Raw genomic sequence first — 7,129 nt, 5'->3', positions numbered from 1 at the left:
AATAGCGGTAAACGTGGGATACGACGAGGATACATCTATCAGACGTTTGACAACGAGCCAGCCAGAGTCAATACCACCGAATACCGAAGCAACTATATGGGTTTCTATGAATGGAGATTTTGAAGTCGGCCAATTGTGTCTTGTTGGACCAGCAGAAAACAAAAACAACAACATCCCTGCCAACATTTTTTGAATTTGGGGACTCTTTTGAGAATCCCCACTACGTCGAAAACAATCATATACGACATCAAAAACTCGTCGGAAAAGCGCCGTCACTATTGAGAAGTTGTACCACGCCAAGTTACTACAAAAATGTTTCGCATGAGTGCAATTATTAGGTGCCTTTATAGATCAATTTAGAACGACGCCAATAAGGGACCCTCCAAACAATCAGAAAAAGTGCATTTTAAGATAGTTGTAAAAGAATCATTGTGGTCGAGTAAAACACGTTTGCTTAGATATTTATTAATTTGATTAAACATTTACAAATTCTTAAAAATATAACATTTATACCACTATCACATTACATTTAACATAATTTTTGGCATTAATGATGATGTTGAGTTACAAGTAGCGAGTTACATGTTGCTGCGTCTATCAACCAGTGTTTTTATTCCATGGAGGCAGCGTGTCTGTAAAATATCTGAAAAACAATCACTTTATTCCATTTGGAAAATCGCCAAATTGTTCACCAATATACCTTTCACAATTTTAAGCGTATAATCTATGTTTTCAGAACTTTATTTTCGTTTTTATTTAATTAAAATATAACAAGCTGGTTGCGCTTGGCGTTTCACAAAAAAAATGGCTTTTTTAACAGTAGGGATGGCAAATTACTTGCATGTACTTTTTGATGTACCTTTTCATGATGGTTGAAGTGACATTTACGAGTCTGTGGTAACGATGAGGTTGAAATGGAACTTTGAAATGCTGGCAGGGATCTTGATAGCAAATGCCCTGGTAACAACGAATGAAGAGATATTGATACCAATTCGTGTCTTGAACTTGTCGGACAATCACGAGCATATAGGAAAATTGTCTGACATTGGCAAATGTACTCCTGCCGAAGCAATAGTCAACTTGGAAAGCAAATCGCCAAAGACACATGATGAAGCGAAGAAACATCTGGAAGGTTATGTCGAAGCTTGGACACGTCATCTATCACCCTCCGAGAAAAATAAATCCAAGCAATTGTTATGGAAAAATGCCTCAGCCTTTGCCATTGAGAAGAAAAATCAAGGGAGAACATCTGTGGTGAAGCATGAAATAAATACCACAGAAGAAAGACCCATATAACAGGCACCACGAAGTGTCTCCAAAACGAGATGAGGTTCAAAAGCTTGTTAAGGAAATGGCGGAAAGTGGTGTAAGCGAGCCATCATCAAGTGCTTGGGGCTCACCAGTTGTACTAGTCAAAAAGAAAGATGGAAGCACCCGATTTTGCGTGGACTACAGAAAGTTAAATAATGTCACCAAGAAAGACAGTTATCCACTTCCACGCATTGATGACACGTTGGACACACTAGACAGAACAATATGGTTTTTCACGCTTGGGTTATGCACCTATTATAGACGATTTGTGCCAAACTTCGCCAGCATAGCCGCTAGTCTCCATAAATTGACGCAAAAAGCTCAGAAGTTCCAGTTGAGTGAAGAACAGGAAGAGTAATTTCATCCTCTAAAAGAACTTTTATGTTCAGCTCCTGTTCTGGCATATCCTATTCCTGGCGAGAAATTTGTTTTGGATACAGATGCTAGTACGTACGGAGTTGGTAGTGTTATATCTCAACAGATTTACGGTAAAGAAAAGGTCATCGGATATTTTAGCCGAACGTTGTTCAAGCCCGAAAAGAACTATTCTGTAAAGAGAAGAGAGCTGCTTGCTGTCATAGAAAGCGTAAAACAATACCACAAATACTTGTATGGGCTGAATTTCTTGCTAAGAACTGATCATTCAGCTCTACGATGATTGCTTCAATTCAAGAATCCGGCAATCACGGCAACGCGGACGCCTTGTCACGTCGGCCTTGTAATGTCGAGTGCGAACACTGCTCGAAAGCTGAACATAAGGAAGAAATCGTGGATATCCGGCTATTGCATGTCGAATCTGGAGTGGACTGGCCAGCAGAACAGCGTAAAGATCCCATTTTGAGAAAAATTATGTCGGCGAAGAAAGAAGATAGGAAACCCAGCAAGAAAGAAATCGCAGCCGAAATCATACTGGACGCAATGGGATAGTCTAATTCTGGTCAATGAACAACTCCAACATAAATGGGAAAGCGAAGATGGCAAGAAAAGCCGAAACTTCACCATCGTACCAGAGTCCAAAGTAAAGGATGTTTTGACGGAGTTTCACAAGGGTCCTAGTGGAGGTCACCTGGGAATAACCAAAACTGCCGCGAAAGTGAAGCAACCATTCTACTGGGTTGGATGCCAGAAATCAATTGCGGAATGAGTAGCCAATTGGGGGAAGTGCATGAAGGCGAAAGATCCAACACGAAAAAGTAGAGGTCATATGCAAGAGTATAGACCAAGAGCGCCATTTGAAAGAATAGTAATGCCGTCTTATAGACCAGCCATACATGAATCTACGTCACGAAAATCATCAAGAAGATCAATGATGTTGTATACCGCATTCAAAAGGACGACAGCCCTAGATCAAAGATGAAAGTTGTACATCTGGAACGTTTGGCTCCTTACGAAACGGATACTGTGCCTATTCGGGACGAACAGCGGGAGGCAGTGTTACGGATGTGATATTTCTAGATTTTAGTGTATTTAAATTAATTTCCGTTAATTTAAAAAATCAAATTGTAACAATAAAATTACGTCATCACTTGTTAGAATCATATTTATTTTCTAGTACTTTCCTAAACACCGTGGTGCAATAGTTAGCATGCCCACCTTGCATACACAAGGTCTTAGGTGCGATTCCTGCTTCGACCGAACACCAAAAAGTTTTTCAGCGGTGGATTATCCCACCTCAGTAATGCTGGTGTCATTTCTGAGGGTTTCAAAGCTTCTCTAAGTGGTTTCACTGCAATGTGGAAAGCCGTTCGGGCTCGGCTATAAAAAGGAGGTCCCTTGTCATTGAGCTTAACATGGAATCGGGCAGCACTCAGTGATAAGATAGAAGTTCATCAATGTGGTATCACAATGGACTGAATAGTCCAAGTGAGCCTGGTACATCGGGCTGCCACCTAACCTAACCTTCCTAAACATCTTTCTCAATCGCTCATTGTAAAGTAACCCCTTTGCTTTCTTATCTTCATTTATTGTTATTGTTGTAGTAATATGAGCATAACCATCTGCAGTTAAATTACGAGATACTTGATAGGCAAAACTATAAGCGACAGAAGCGACCAAGTGCTTGTTCTAGATAGTTGTAGGCAAGTCTATGAACATAATCTGATATGCGACATCTGCCAGCTACTAGTAGAATGTTCTAGATGGTTGTAGCCAAGACTATGAGCATATGCCGATAAATATGTGCGATATCGCCAGATAACTATGTGCGACATCTGCTTGGTAGTAGGCCAGATTATCCAGAATTTTCAGAATCGTCATATCACGGTATATAAACCAAACCAAATAAGTGAAACCTACCCAATAAACACAAACGTTTGAAAAATGCTAAATTTTTCAAACATTTTTTCAAAGGATTAGGGTAATATTCAAGTTGAGAAATTGTTGAGAAAATCGCGTTCTCAACAAAAAACAGACATTACCCTCAACAGTGAAATTCAACACATTAGCAATAATATCTCAAGTGTTATACTCAAATTGAAATGCATCGCTACTCAATAATTTGTCAAACAATTTTCGATGCGAGTCAAATTCAAAATTAACATCGTTGCAAATACTTTTCAACCTAAATTTGTATGAATGATATCCACACTTCAAATTGAAAGTCAAAGCCAAAATTCTATGAATTTTGTATAATTTATTCATTTTCATCAAAATAAAATATATAATAATGCACTACACTACATAATACACTACAATACCAATTGATAAATAATAATCTTATTAAACATATCAACAAATAAGAACAAAATAAAAACAAACAACAAAACTTTAAATATCTTAAACACTTTTGCATTGATAATTCGTTTTCCTTCCTTTTGGTGTCATAAAACAGCATTAAAATTTATTAACATGCGGGTAATTTGAAATTAGGAACGTACTGACCCCGTGTTAGAATTGATTTCCAGCAGAAGGATTTCACAAAATATCAATTTTAAACTGATAATAGCATATGAATTAAACTGACGATGTGCTGCACATTTTCATCCAGAAGTTTTTTGATTTCAACAATTTGTTGTTTTTAACAATTTTAATTGGTTGCACTTGTAATGTTTCTGGAAACTTTTTATTGTCGATAAGTCACTCATTTTTCATTGGTCAGCTTCTTAATGTTTGCAAGAATGTAGCATCCAAAGATTTTAGTTTTCTGCAAAGAGATTTAAATTTAGTGACTTCTCTAAAGTGTTGATTTAATTTTTATATTGACGTACCAATTATTATAAACTATTTGAAACAGTTCCAGTTAATTGTCCACCATTTTTTCACCGGTCAGCTTTTTAATGTTTTCAAGAACGTAGAATCCATAATTTTAATTTTCTGCAAAGAGATATACATTTAGTGACTTCCATAAAGATTTATTTCATTTTTTATTTTCACTTACCTATTTTTATAAACTATTTGGTTATTTGTCTAAAATTTTCCATTTTTTTATTTCTTCCAAATGACCACGAACTTCGTTGCACAAATAAGTATTGAAAACCACATGGTTTTTTCGTTGCATTTTAGGGTATGTTTTGTCAAAGTTTTCTCATATTATCTTCAACACCTTTTCAAAGATTTCGTCAACATTTTGGCAAATGGGAAGTAATTCGCAAACACTTTGATGATGTATTGAAGATGAGCTATTTCAAGTCAAGTTGAATTTATGTTGAAAATTATATTTACCCTCAAACTGAAAAATTGTTGCATTTGAAAAACGCTCATCCTGTGTTTATTGGGCTATCAGTTAGGCAAATAAATTGTAGATTGTCGTTATTTGCAAAGACGATTAAAGAGCAAGATGTGAATTGGACATGTTGTTATTCTTTTTCTCGAGAACCAGAGATTAGCCCCATACATGTTCGATGAGAAGTTGCAACTTTGTTGCGGTTTCTCTTTTCATTTTGCATTCGTAACAAAACCTAATTTACTTATTTTACCAAATTTTTTAACTTTTAAAGAACAAAAACACTTCATGAAACATTTAATTAATAATTTAGTGCAAACGACACAGAAATTTGCGGGAACTTTTGAGAAAATAGCAAAATAAAAATTGTCTGCATCAAACCAGTAAGTTCGAAGCAAAGACGATTAAAGAGGAAGATGTAAATTGGACATGTTGTTATTCTTTTTTCTCGAGAACCAGAAATTAGCCCCATACATGTTCGATGATGCATCCGTGTGGTAGGTTTATAGTAGAGGTGTGCGCGTGACTGAAATTTCACTCACACTCTCGCACATTCACGAAGCTAAATGTTTACTCACGCACGATACGTGCGGTAACCAATCCCACTCACGCACATTCACGAAATGAAAACCAGTACTCACGCACGAACACTTTTAAAGACTCACGCACGATTCACGACAATTCACGTGATTCACGAGACTCACGACATTTTCCAAACGGAAATCTGCAAAGGTAACAAAATTCAAAAATATAATATAGTTCGAGAGCCAAACTAATTTCAGTTAACATACGAGTGTGAATTAAATCTTGATTTTTTTCGTGAGCGTGATTTTGCAGAAATTTATTCACGCACATTTTATTTCTCACGCACGACATATTTATTTTAGTCCCATTCACGCACATTCACGAGAGTTGTAGTTTGTTCACGTCTCACGTGATTCACGCGCCCACTTCTAGTTTATAGCCCATTGTAAAATTCTGTGTGTGGCTATAGTTATTAGGATATGGAATGTTAGAAAATGGGTCATGATTATTGTGAAGTTGTTTATACCCTTGGTGGTGGCTATTAGAATTCATACTTTGGTCATACTGGTTTGTATGGTATGGAAAGGAATCTGGATAGTATTGTTGTGGCATATGATCCTATTGTTGTCGAGGTATTGTGACTCACAGCTATTGTTTCTGTTGGTCATCATTGTGTTTTCCCTTTGTTCGTCTAGTGAATTCCTGATCGCTCTAGGAATCATGCTCTATTGAACGCATGATACTAGCTTGTGCAGCTCCAACAGAAGCGTCGATATAATTTCGTATGTTGATCCCATCATTACCAGCCTTTCCATTTTGATTGTCATTTTCTTTTAATGTAGGTAAATTTCGAGGTCTGTTTTGTCGTGACATTGTAGCAAATTCCCTGTGTATTTCTCGTGCAGTTCGGCTACTGTACTCATTCTGAGTAATTGAATTTAATGAACCTGGACTAGATGTTGTACGTGGTCCTAATAGTCTAGATGTCTGATTAGATTCAATGACTGTACGGTTAGGATCAAATGTGGTTGAGTTGGAATTCGCGGTATTGTTATTCGTATTGGAATTTACTTGTACGTTTGAATTTGTGGCTGTTTCCCAAATATTATTATGTTGTCCATTTCTCGCGGCAATGCGCCTTGAAGACCTTGAGCCTACTTGGCATGTTTGAAGGAAATTGTTAAAGAAAAAAGAATATTCCCTTTTTCTCAAACAAGAACTAAAGGATACTAAAAAATGTGTAATATTCGATTCGAACGGAAAAATTCAAATTTAAAAATTGGTATATGGAAATATTTTTAAATGGTTGTTTTTGTGTTACTATGACACAATGGGGAATTTAAATAATTAATGATTATGTTATTGGATATTATATTGTTAACAGAAAACAATTATTTAAACAAATATTTATTAGTAATATTTTCTTTTCAGGTAAATTCAATGGTATTAATTTGGCTTAAATTTGGTACCGGATTTAATGCAAAGAGGTTTTGGTTTGTTCAAGCAATATGTTTGTATTAAATAGTTTGAAGATTTATTTTAAAATATTAATATAAGACATTATTTAGTACAGATGTAAATAATAATTTATTTACGTATTTTTAATAATAGAAAAAAATCAAAGAAATCTAG

At 35.9% G+C, this 7,129-nt stretch overlaps 2 long non-coding RNA genes across 2 annotated transcripts; both read right to left on the bottom strand.

The window, feature by feature from the left end:
- Positions 1-435: 435 nt before the first annotated feature.
- LOC142227658 (uncharacterized) lies at positions 436-938 on the bottom strand. Its single transcript, XR_012719952.1, has 2 exons — positions 701-938; positions 436-643 (listed from the first exon to the last, which is right to left on the bottom strand). It is a non-coding gene; the product is annotated as an uncharacterized LOC142227658 (long non-coding RNA).
- A 2,985-nt stretch (positions 939-3,923) lies between these two features.
- On the bottom strand, positions 3,924-5,042 carry LOC142227657 (uncharacterized). The gene is made up of 3 exons (XR_012719951.1): positions 4,688-5,042; positions 4,518-4,623; positions 3,924-4,453 (listed from the first exon to the last, which is right to left on the bottom strand). It is a non-coding gene; the product is annotated as an uncharacterized LOC142227657 (long non-coding RNA).
- Positions 5,043-7,129: the final 2,087 nt, after the last annotated feature.

Source organism: Haematobia irritans, chromosome 2, assembly GCF_050003625.1.
Source record: "Haematobia irritans isolate KBUSLIRL chromosome 2, ASM5000362v1, whole genome shotgun sequence".
NCBI classification, from domain to species: domain Eukaryota; kingdom Metazoa; phylum Arthropoda; class Insecta; order Diptera; family Muscidae; genus Haematobia; species Haematobia irritans.
Note: the sequence above shows the minus strand (reverse complement) of the source record. Positions and strands in the feature narration are given on the sequence as shown.